Below are 13,478 nucleotides of genomic sequence, written 5' to 3'. Positions count from 1 at the left end.
AGTGGTGTATCTTTTTATGTATAGATATCTCGATTCTTTGTAAATATGATTACATCTGTGCATTTTGTATGTACAGATATCTCGATTCTTTGTATATTTGAGTTAGTGGATGAATAAAGAATGGCGGATTTTGGAAGTTGGGTATTCCTGCATCATGGAATATATATTCTTGCCTTCATGCTTTTCACCATTGCTGCTGCAACAGTCGTCCGCGTGATCTTCCAAGGTAAGTTATTAACTTCTTATGCAGAGCAATTCTTGAATATTGATCCGTACACTGTAACAAGTACTCAATACATGTCAGAAGCTAAACTGAAATTCCTGGTTAATTCTTGGGAGGTAGCAAGAAATCAGTTATTAGGTCACTTTAACAAAGTTTGAGTCAGGGGCTCAATTTGGGGGCGTAGATTCTTGATGTATGTACATCATTTTTGTGTAGTTTTGATTAACTGGGGCGTTTATTAAAGATGAATAGTAGTTGAATATCTTCTTGAATTGCTGCTTTCTTCTTGGTTTTGCAGTTACATTATACAGGGTTAAGACTGAGACAAGGTTAACTGGTTTTCCTCTGTTTTTATATGGAAGTCTACAAGAAAGTTTAATGGACAAAGAACCGGACGATTATACAGTACAGGCAGGAATTAGGGAGAACTATGCCCTAATGGAAAACCCAAGCGTGAAGCAAACCCATGGGATTTCTTTCATTCAAGACATCGTTCTTCTTCCAGAAGAAATCCTCTTCTTAGTTCGCCTGCCTTATGCAGATTCCGAACTGATATCCCACAAATCATTACTCAGCTGTTCATTCTCGCCAGAAATCAATACCACAGTTAAGGGCATCGATTATTTGCAATTTGGATCTTCCACCCAACCACGAGCTGCAGTCAGATGCCAGCCACCCCCACCAGACACCCACTGGTCTGCAACATCAGTTGCCCTGGTGGGCACCTCTAATTATAGCTCAGATTTACCAGACATCACAACTAAATTGGGTTCTATTGATTATTCCATCCCCATCAAATGGGATTATATGGTATATGAGAGTTTTGCTACAGACGAGGATATTGTTCTATTTGCCAAAGGGATTAACAATAGACAGGGAGTCAACATTGAGCCCAAATATCTACGCTGCATATTCAATAATACCATTGAAACTAGGGTCACACTCTCTGCACAAGAAATCTTTAGATGTGAGCATCCCAGTGAACCAAGTCGTTATGACCTCATTGGCTCCAAAATCACTCTTGGAATTCGTGGAAAAATCAATCCCTTCAGTTGCTTATTATGAAATCCCACCAACTTATGATTTAAACAAAACAGATCATGATGTAGAGAAAATGAATTTATGTGCCTGCACCATGGTGTTCAACGTTGCAAAATACATAAGAGAATGGGTTATCTACCATTCCCATCTGGGTGTAAAACACTTATTTCTGTATGATAACAACAGTGAAGACAATCTGGAAGAAACTCTTGCAGGGTTATCATCAGAAAAATACATGATAAAAAAGCATCCATGGCCATGGGCCAAGACACAGGAATCTAGATTCTCACACTGTGCTCTCATGGCTAAAGACAAGTGCCAATGGATGATGTACACAGACGTGGATGAATTTGTATTCTCTCCTTCATGGCTGAAGCAACTCAAACCCAAAGTCAATCTGGAGTACCCATTAATGAATTCTACATCAGAAGCAGCTTTGTGGCAATTAGTGACAAATCTCAGTACAGTGCGTAAACGAGGGGCTCTAATGATAGGGCAAATCTCTATGAGATGCAGAAACTTTGGGCCTTCGCGCCTTCATGAACACCCTCAGAAAGGGGTTACTCAAGGGTACACTTGTAGGGAAAAGCAGGAGAAGCGCTACAAATCCATACTTCTTCTAGAAGCTGCTTCTCCTTCGTTACTCAATGTAATACATTGCTTCCAGCTGAAGAAGAGATACAGAACAGTGTATCTGAATGCCTCCAAGGCAGTGATCAATCACTACAAATACCAGGCTTGGAGTGAGTTCAAGGCTAAGTTTCGGAGGAGGGTGTCTTCCTATGTTGTGGATTGGAAGGATTCTAGGAATCCCAGGTCCCAAGATCAAACTCCAGGACTTGGTAACAGGGCCATCAAACCCCATGGATGGGAGAATATGTTCTGCGAGGTGAATGACACTGCATTGAAAGAATATGCAGAGGGAGTCTTTTCCCTGAATGATGAAGAAGAAACAGGTTACAACTTAGAATGGCAATGAATGGTAAATGTAATCGAGTGGTGCATCTTTTTATGTATAGATATCTCGATTCTTTGTAAATATGATTACATCTGTGCATTTTGTATGTACAGATATCTCGATTCTTTGTATATTTGAGTTAGTGGATGAATAAAGAATGGCGGATTTTGGAAGTTGGGTATTCCTGCATCATGGAATATATATTCTTGCCTTCATGCTTTTCACCATTGCTGCTGCAACAGTCGTCCGCGTGATCTTCCAAGGTAAGTTATTAACTTCTTATGCACAGCAATTCTTGAATATTGATCCGTACACTGTAACAAGTACTCAATACATGTCAGAAGCTAAACTGAAATTCCTGGTTAATTCTTGGGAGGTAGCAAGAAATCCGTTATTAGGTCACTTTAACAAAGTTTGAGTCAGGGGCTCAATTTGGGGGCGTAGATTCTTGATGTATGTACATCATTTTTGTGTAGTTTTGATTAACTGGGGCGTTTATTAAAGATGAACAGGAGTTGAATATCTTCTTGAATTGCTGCTTTCTTCTTGGTTTTGCAGTTACATTATACAGGGTTAAGACTGAGACAAGGTTAACTGGTTTTCCTCTGTTTTTATATGGAAGTCTGCAAGAAAGTTTAATGGACAAAGAACCGGACGATTATACAGTACAGGCAGGAATTAGGGAGAATTATGCCCTAATGGAAAACCCAAGCGTGAAGCAAACCCATGGGATTTCTTTCATTCAAGACATCGTTCTTCTTCCAGAAGAAATCCTCTTCTTAGTTCGCCTGCCTTCTGCAGATTCCGAACTGATATCCCACAAATCATTACTCAGCTGTTCATTCTCGCCAAAAATCAATACAACAGTTAATGGCATCGATTATTTTCAATTTGGATCTTCCACCCAACCACGAGCTGCAGTCAGATGCCAGCCACCCCCACCAGACACCCACTGGTCTGCAACATCAGTTGCCCTGGTGGGCACCTCTAATTATAGCTCAGATTTACCAGACATCACAACTAAATTGGGTTCTATTGATTATTCCATCCCCATCAAATGGGATTATATGGTATATGAGAGTTTTGCTACAGACGAGGATATTGTTCTATTGCCAAAGGGATTAACAATAGACAGGGACTCAACATTGAGCCCAAATATCTACGCTGCATATTCAATAATACCATTGAAACTAGGGTCACACTCTCTGCACAAGAAATCTTTAGATGTGAGCATCCCAGTGAACCAAGTCGTTATGACCTCATTGGCTCCAAAATCACTCTTGGAATTCATGGGAAATCAATCCCTTCAGTTGCTTATTATGAAATCCCACGAACTTATGATTTAAACAAAACAGATCATGATGTAGAGAAAATGAATTTATGTGCCTGCACCATGGTGTTCAACGTTGCAAAATACATAAGAGAATGGGTTATCTACCATTCCCATCTGGGTGTAAAACACTTCTTTCTGTATGATAACAACAGTGAAGACAATCTGGAAGAAACTCTTGCAGGGTTATCATCAGAAAAATACATGATGAAAAAGCATCCATGGCCATGGGCCAAGACACAGGAATCTGGATTCTCACACTGTGCTCTGGATTCTCACACTGTGCTCTCATGGCTAAAGACAAGTGCCAATGGATGATGTACACAGACGTGGATGAATTTGTATTCTCTCCTTCATGGCTGAAGCAACTCATACCCAAAGTCAATCTGGAGTACCCATTAATGAATTCTACATCAGAAGCAGCTTTGTGGCAATTAGTGACAAATCTCAGTACAGTGCGTAAACGAGGGGCTGCAATGATAGGGAAAATCTCTATGAGATGCAGAAACTTTGGGCCTTCGGGCCTTCATGAACACCCTTAGAAAGGGGTTACTCAAGGGTACACTTGCAGGGAAAAGCAGGAGAAGCACTACAAATCCATACTTCTTCTAGAAGCTGCTTCTCCTTTGTTACTCAATGTAATACATCTTTTCCAGCTGAAGAAGAGATACAGAGCAGTGTATCTGAATGCCTCCAACGCAGTGATCAATCACTACAAATACCAGGCTTGGAGTGAGTTCAAGGCTAAGTTTCGGAGGAGGGTGTCTGCCTATGTTGTGGATTGGAAGGATTCTAGGAATCCCAGGTCCCAAGATCGAACTCCAGGACTTGGTAACAGGGCCATCAAACCCCATGGATGGGAGAATATGTTCTGCGAGGTGAATGACAATGCATTGAAAGAATATGCAGAGGGAGTCGTTTCCCTGAATGATGAAGAAGAAACAGGTTACAACTTAGAATGGCAATGAATGGTAAATGTAATCCAGTGGTGCATTTTTTAATGTATAGATATCTCGATTCTTTGTAAATATGATTACATCTGTGCATTCTGTATGTACAGATATCTCGATTCTTTGTATATTTGAGTTAGTGGATCAATAAAGAATGGCAGATTTTGGAAGTTAAGTATTCCTGCATCATGGAATATATAGACCTGTATCTTTCAGATGAGAAACTTAGATGTAAAGGAAAAGGCATTTATTAGTTGGAATGTAACAAATTGTTAGATAATTGTTGCGACTGAATTCAATTTTGAATCATCTGTAAAGCCGAACATCACAATTATTTCTTACTGGTGAACAGTGCTTAGAAGAACATGTGGTTACCTGATCAAAATTCTTAGCATCTCTTCTTTTTAAGTTCTAGATCCATTTTAATTGGGTACTAAATCCATTTTCAAATTCGAGCTAATCTTTTAAATCTATCTGAATCGATGTTTCAGACTTTTAATACAGATTTGGCGACCTGATTATAGAACGGTCTAGCATGGTTGATATAATTTTTTAATTACAATTCTATATATTTTAATTAAGATTGTAAATATTGAATCACATAGTGTAGAAAAAGAGTGTCAAATATATATTAAAGGGAAGCTATCATACTTAGGCTTAAACCTATATAAGGGAAACAATCGTACTTTGGGCTTAAACCTATATAAGTGGTTTATTTTGGTGGTGAGGTTACGAATGCAAGTTTTTATTTTTTATTTTTTTAATTAGGCCGATAGGCCTTCCCTTTGAAAGAGACTTTCGTCGTCCTTTTTGTCGTCCCTTTCATTCTAAGGTTGACACCTGGCATTTTTTCATCTTTGCAGTTTCACATTTGTTAATGACCCTGTATGCGCTGTTAATCCGTGGATTGTGGAACCTCTGCCCAACAGTGTGGTGGATCGTGGAACCTCTGCCCAACAACCTGCGTGTGGTGCGGTGAACGTTGTTGGACAAGATGAGGCGGTTCAAGCGGTTGCGGAAAACTCATGAAGCAACACCCCGTTCACTCTTAGATCTTTTCTCACGTACGCTTCCATAGTTCTAAGTTTGGGACAATTGACAGTTAAAAACTCCACCCCATTATGTACATCTAAATATATCATGTTGGGAGCAGAGATGACAGGTTTCCACAGCCCTTTACATGTCTGTAACTTCAGATTTTGCAACAACGGGCAAAGGGAAATAAAGCAGGCTAAGGAGGCATCTGTGATTTCAATATTAGTCAAGTTGCAAGTAATGAGATGGCTGAATCCAGAGAAATGGGTGGGGAGATGGGAGAGAATGTAATTAGAAAGTGTGAGCTCCGTAAGAAAATTGCAGGAGAAGAGGGCATGAGGCGGGATTTCACTTAGAGGGGAATCACACAAAGTGAGGCGTTGGATATTCTTCCATGCTGCGTACTGCACCCATTTTGATATGCTTTGGCGGTTAAATCGCCATTCCCGATTAAAGACATTGTGCCATTCGCAAGTGTCGTTGGATAAATGAAATGCCTCCAGATCCCATGAACGCAAAAGTAGAATATTGGAGATTATATTCTCCACTGTTAAGATGGAGAATGGATTAGGAGTGACATAAGGGCCCAACAGAAGATAGGGGGATAAAGTGAGTTGGCTGATTTGGGTGTAAAGAAATCTCCATCTCTTGGAGAGGATGGAGCATCGGATTGCCTCTTTTACTGAAATTCTGGAAAGGATAAGGCAGAGCAGAGCATCCGGTAGGATGGAAATCATGTCTGTAGTAGGAAGCATAATGATGCACTACAGGGAATGGTGAGTATAATAAAAAAACACACAGAGATGAGCGTATGAAAACCTCCGTTGGTACCCTCCTGAACTGATATTCTATGTGAATTGAGACAATTTGAATTAACATGATCCATAGAAAGATCATTAAGTTTTAAAAAACTTAGATGACCTTACACTTATGCAGAGCAGCAAAGGTTCCTTCTCCTCTGGTAGTTATCAAAAAGGAAACAGATGGCTAAAATTTCTTAACGCCTTTATCCTTTTGTAGAGAGGACAATGAAATTGTGCCTATTCAATGTAGGTTTCGATAAAAGGCCCGTATCAATCCAGCATTCCAGTGTTTCAATGAGATAATACGCCATAATCAAAGAGAAGATCCACAAGGAGAGGCGGTTAAGAAATCATGGCTTCAACTAGACACAATGTTGTGAAAAGTCAAAGACGATAATGGACCCTTGGGCTGAGATTTGATTTATTTTTATAGTTGACATAAGACAATTTGAATTAATATGATCCATAGAAAGATCATTAATTTTCAGAAATGGTTCACATAAGCAGATAACCAAAAGTTCCTTCTCTTCCAGTGGCTACCAAGAAGGAAAACTATAGAGAACTCTGAAATTTCTTACCAACTGCACCCTTTTGTAGAAGAGGGAACATATGCAATTGTGTATGTTTGATGGAGGCTTCAAAAAAGGCCTGTATTAATGTAGTTGCATTGTCTAACCTATCCAATGGAATTTGTAACTGCACCAGACCAGACAATCCTTGGAAACAAATATATAAAGAAGACTAAGTTGATATCTCACGACACAAAAACTTGACATTATTCTGTGGTTGATCTCTATCGGATGAGTTTATGGTTACACTCCATTGGCTGACATTAGAATGATGGCCATCTTAATTACACTTCATTGGCTCACTGAAGAGTAAAATATGTAAACAACTTAATAGTGATTATTGATGAGAGGATGAGATTTACTGTTTTGTTCTTTATGTTATCTGCAAAACATAAAACACATATAGTTGAATAGAAAATATTGATTGTGAACCAAAACAAGTTCTAATTGATCTAATAAAATTGAAACTTGAATGGCCATTGTAAACGCATGTGATAACAAACTCTACTTATGATAACAATAGTGTTTGACAATAGATTTCTAATTAGCAACTTTGTATTTTCTTTCGATTAATACAATTGTGTCTCTTCTTGTGGTCACTCGTTTTAATGACCCACTGGTGCTCACTAGAGCTGAAAATTTTCTTGTCCTTGCCTTTGGAGCGATTGTATGTATGTGGAAGGAAAGGCAAGTATGATATCGCTATTGATTTGCCAGACCATTGTTATGTACTTTTTTAGGTCTGAAGATGTGTAACTTGTGGTTTAGCTTGATACATTCTCTTGTATACCACTTTAACTTTGTCAATATCATAAGTCCAGTAGCGATTTAAGTGTATGTCTGCATGGCAGAACTGCATTAGGCTTGAACTTTTATAAAAAATTACATTGTATTTAAAGAAATATGATGTCCAGATAGCATAGAACTCCAAACATCAAATCTCTTTGCTCCTTGTAGGCTTCAACCAATATCTCTTTTAGAGAAATTCAACAACTCTAATTTAATAATCCTATCGGCCTCTCTTTGTACCTTTTGGGACAATTGCTAGTGTATTTGTTCCACAGATGTATGCGGATCCACGAAATTCAAGAAACTCAACTTCAAATCGTGTCAAGGCGAAGCCCAGCTTTGTGACTAACCGGTTACCTCCAACGTTAGGGAATGTTGACACCTATTGTTTTACATTTCAGTCATCTCTGGAATCTGTTACGCTTCGATTTCTTCAACCTCGCTCGTTGACATCTACCTTACAAAATTAAGTCGTCCCTCCCATCGGCTGCGCTTCCTCTTCTTCAGCATCGTTAGTGAACACACGTGTTTTTTGCAATGTGATCTTTCCAACCTGTTTTGAGGTGTAACATTTAAATATTTGTTTTTATTTATTGAGATTAGAATTTTATTTTACATGTTTAAGTTATGCTAACTGATGCCAGTGTTAGAAATAATTACGGCTGTCAAACAAATTCATCAACATTTGCCTCACGCACCATCTCGACTCATGGACCATCTCACCGAACACCACGTCTTTCGAAGGGGCATCACTCCTCTTCTTCAACATCATTTGTGAAGTCACCTGTTTTTTGCAATGTGATCTTTCCAACCTGTTTTGAGGTGTAACATTTAAATGTTTGCTTTTATTTATTGAGGTTAGAAGTTTATTTTACAGTTCTGATGGTTAAGGTTATGTGTAAGTATTTTTAATTCTCTTAAAATAAAAATAAAATATTATTTAAATAAAAAAGTAATATAAGTTATACATATGAGTAAAATACTTTTCAAAAATATTTGAAAGATGTAGAAAAAATCTATGAACAATCTGAAATGAATTTTTATATTAAATACTCGGGTTTTGGCACTGCATTATATTAGATATCATTTTGGTATTCAACTGATTTAAGTAAGTCATACGATTTCTAGAGGTAGTAGTAACCTATTAATTTCTCATGATTTTTGAATAGCCCAATTAACAGTCATTGCATAGAGTGATGGTCACAGGGATTAACAAATATTTAAAACTAAATAGGTTGTAACAGCAGATAAAGAACTTGAAATTTGGAATTTATAACAAAAAGACTAAAATAAAGCAATTCAGACTATATAAGATTTCTTAAAACAGTAAAAAAAAAAATCCAACACAACCCAATGTCAAAATTTTGAATCACTGTAAATTATCACCGGACATGACATGTTTAAATTTACCTCTCAAACACAATTTCAATCACACGGTCGTGACCGTCTGTTCTTAGAATTGTCATGTTAACAATGATATCGTTATTTCCATTTTCTTGGATTTCATGGGAAACTGATTAGTTTAACTTTACACCGGACATGACATGTTTAAATTATCCTCTCAAGCACAATTTCAATCACACGGTCGTGACCGTCTGTTCTTAGAATTGTCATGTTAACAATGATATCGTTATTTCCATTTTCTTGGATTTCATGGGAAACTGATTAGTTTAAAAGTTAAAAGGAAAAACCTTGATTAGTTTAAAAGTTAAAAGGAAAAACCTAAATTATATGAAGACAATGGTGTTGTGAAGATGGATCGGAAAGCTGTAGGTGTTGGCCTCGGGAAGAACGGCTTGTAGCAAACTAATGTAGACTTTGACAACCCTTTAAACAATCCTACATGTAGTCCTGGAATTTGATTTCCCAATGGACGGATTTACTGTTGATTTCAAAATAAGACGTATACACCCATGTTAAATTCCAATGATAAACCGTCGTTGTAGGTGTTGGCCCCGGGAAGAACGGCTTGTAGCAAACTAATGTAGACTTTGACAACCCTTCAAACAATCCTACATGTAGTCCTGGAATTTGATGTCCCAATGGACGGATTTACTGTTGATTTCAAAATAAGACGTATACACCCATGTTAAATTCCAATGATAAACCGTCGTTTTTACTTCTGTTTATTTGTTAAGTCAAATATTCATTTCATACATATATCGAATAGATCAAGGGAGCGCACTCGATTCCGCATTATCATTTAATATGAAACAAAGTAGTCGTTGAATTTGTTATTCACGATCAAAAACGTTTATTTGAAATTGAAATTTTTTATGGTTTTCTTTTGAAACTAACATTTACAATTTTAGGGTATTAGGAAAATCCATTCACAATTTATTTTTGACAAATTAAGTTAACCTTTATTTTAAAAATGTATCATATAAAATGAAAGGTAGGGGTGGATATTTCAAGGTAGTGACATCAATTGTAAATTACTCTTGAGTGTATAGGTGTTGTATGAAATCATATGATCCACTTGGGAATGGCAGAAAATTCCTAAATAATAGGGCCATAATTTCTAGAGGAATTACACAAAGAAATAGGGTTTCAAGAAAAAGCAAAGGTAAAAATTGACTAAGTCTTTCTCAAAAGCTTCTGTCTTCTCGTCAAATGAAAATTTCGTTACTTTTATACATTTTACATGCCTTTCATTTTATGGTTTATGCCAATAAACCACCTTTCATACTAATAAACTAAACTAGTAGCATTAAATCTTTCACCATTTAACTCTTCTATGTGATAATCAATAAATAATTTTATGTCTGTTCATAAACCTTCAAAGTAGAATCATATAGTTTTCACATAGATGCTAGTGAGCAGTGTAAAGCATCCGCAGTGTGAGCATGGTCATCCAAGACTCCCATATGAGTATAATACTAATCATCTTACACTCTATGATGTTGAGAATATAGTGAAATTATGGTAATTTACTAAAAAGTAACAACTACTAGCATTTATTCATGCTCAACACAACATTCTTTAAACCCATTTACCAAAGTTATGCTTATAATTGCAAACTTTCAGACTTCACAGAGATATATCCATCTCTAACAAAAACAAATGGCTGAAATATCAACACGTGATCCCAAATGGTACAATCCTCAAGCAATAAAAAACTTGAAAACAAATATGGACAACTTAAACTTTTAGTTAACCATTCAACTATAGGTTTTCACCATTAATGCAAGAGGATTGAACAATTACAAATTGTACATTTATCTTTGGGTTGACAATTGGATTATGACAAATGATGCTAGAACATTAATTTAGGATTTTTTTTTACACATATCAAGACTAGAGTTCAATTCATAAATTCTTCTCATGCTTGTACAAACGAGATTGAAGCGATTTTCCTCATAAACTCAGAAACAAGGAAGGGAAAATTATAATCACTAACATTTTTCATTCTTCTAAAGAGAAATTCAAATGATGCACCATTAACAACACATTTGCAACAATGTACAGAGTACAAAATGTACAAAAATTTGTCAATGCCTAAACATTATTTTTAACATAATGTGCTCTATAAGTATATGCATACATTGAAACATTATTTTTAACATATTCTAGTCTATACGTATATTATATATGAAAATTTTCAATCTCCCCTCACTAATAGACTCCAATTCTAGTTTTATTACAATTTCAAGATCCAAAAAAGTAAGATGAGATTGACTAAAATTAAAAAGAAATATTTGTTTTTCATTTTCTTAACTTAACTAAATAAATAAAAATAAAGCTAAGAGTAGTTAGTTTTCAAACTAATTTTATTATAATTTCCATATTCAAAAAAATAAGATGTCTCACTAAAAATAGAAAACAAATACTTGGTTTTCATTTTTTTAACTAAATTAAATACAAATAAAAATACAACACAATAGCTAGTTTTCAATCAATCATGCTCAAACAAGTCTAGCATTTAGAAATCAAGAAACAAAATAAAGAAATTTAACGATATCATGCATCATTGTATGTAGGTAAAAATAGTGGAATTGTAGTCTATCATATTTATAGTCCAAATTTTTAGTGAGACTATTTAAATGATGAAATCCATGCAAATATAGTATAAATAAAACATTTAGTGGAATTTTTCCAAACTATAATGTATTTCACTAAAATTCAAACTTGCTAGAGAAAATACAAAAAAGTTTTTAATAATAGATTGTAATTATACTTAATTTAAAGTCAATCTTTCTAGAGAAACTACAAAAAACATTTCAATAGGGATATCTTAACATAACCTAGAAGAAATTTCAAAGCTCAAGAATCCTTCTTGACTTTGTATCCGTCCATACCTCATGTACTCCATGCCAATCAACATTCGATGATTCAGGTCCATTCAAAGATATTCTCATTAAAGCATCGAATGTATCCAACACTAGCCTTGATTTTTTGATGCCCTTGATGATGTTTTGCTTAAAAAATCTCCTTTCACAATCTATTGTACTTGTAGGAATAGTGAGCACGACTTGCCACAATTTCATCATATTAGGATAAGTTTTGTGTGATTGTTTTGTGTTAGGAAATACTTTCCATCCTTCTTTCATCAGAAAACTCTCACAATCCACATTTAATGAATCAAGAAAAGGGTGCAACTCTCTTTTACAAGATTTAACATCAAATAAAGCTACAAATCCAACATCACTTCATATGGTATGTTGCAAATTTTGAAAAAGATTTAAAGGCCAATGTTCTGAATTTTTCTCATGATTACAACACTCTTCTAGATAATAGCAAGGGCTGAACAATTTTGTTGCATTAAAAAGATGAAGGTCTGTAAATCTTTCATTTAAAGAGTCTATGAGAGTCTCTATATAACCTTGTGTGAGTTGCTAACAACTCTCTTGTGTGCCTTCAATACAAGGTTTTATAGATTGTTTCCTTGCTTCATTGCATTCAATATTCATGGCTGAGATAGAGATGTATAGTAATTCATGTCTATCAACCAATGTCCCTTCATATTTAATATCAGTGTATCCATTTTGATTCAACTTGTTAAATTCCCCTAGAATGTCAGCAAGCATATGTAAACAATATTGGATACAATATATCCATGCTTTATCATACCATGATGAAGTTTTTTTTTCATTTTTCCACAAAGTTAAAATTGTTCGCATAAGCTTCACAAGCCTTATAATAACTTCCCCTCTACATAACCATCTCACTGAATGTATTTGTAGAACATCGAGAACAGCAATTTGCATGACTCTAAGAAAATCATTAAGTTCGTTATTTCTTCTTCGGGAGTTTCGAACCCATGAATACACTTTGTTTGCATTTTTTTCAACATATAATAACTCAAGTATTTTCTTAGAAGCATGTGATGCTGCTAAAGTCTGAGGATGACCCACACAATGAACTATAATAAGGTTTGGATTCTTGTTTTTCAAAAATGAAGCAAGACTATTTTCCTGTCCAATCATTGCTGAAGCTCCATCTTTAGAAACAACTATCAAATATTTATATTGAAGGCCTCTAACATTTATTAATTGATTGGCACTATCATATATTGTTTTCCCTTTTCCACCCACTACATCATTGAGCCTCATAAACTGTGAAATAGGCGGCCCAAGACCCTTTGAGTCTAAATATGTTTCATAGACAACAAGGTGTTGCTTTAAGGTTAGATCAATGCTTTCATCAACCATTAATGAGAAGAAAGGGCTTTCCATCACATTTTTTTATCTAAATCTGTTTAAGATGTTTTGATATATAATATATAAAATCATTTGTAGACTTACGATTTGTGTACGAAGAGTACTCTTAATACTTTGGCA

The 13,478-nt window shown here is 35.6% G+C and overlaps 1 pseudogene; it reads left to right on the top strand.

Annotated features, from left to right (window-relative positions):
• Positions 1 to 120: 120 nt before the first annotated feature.
• On the top strand, positions 121 to 3,037 carry LOC149149162 (glycosyltransferase family 92 protein At1g27200-like; annotated as a pseudogene).
• The last annotated feature ends 10,441 nt before the right edge of the window (positions 3,038 to 13,478 follow it).

This window comes from Pinus tabuliformis, chromosome 9, assembly GCF_031772625.1.
Source record: "Pinus tabuliformis cultivar Carrire ecotype Pingquan chromosome 9, CPIR1, whole genome shotgun sequence".
NCBI lineage: Eukaryota > Viridiplantae > Streptophyta > Pinopsida > Pinales > Pinaceae > Pinus > Pinus tabuliformis.
This window is presented reverse-complemented; position numbering and strand designations above follow the sequence as displayed.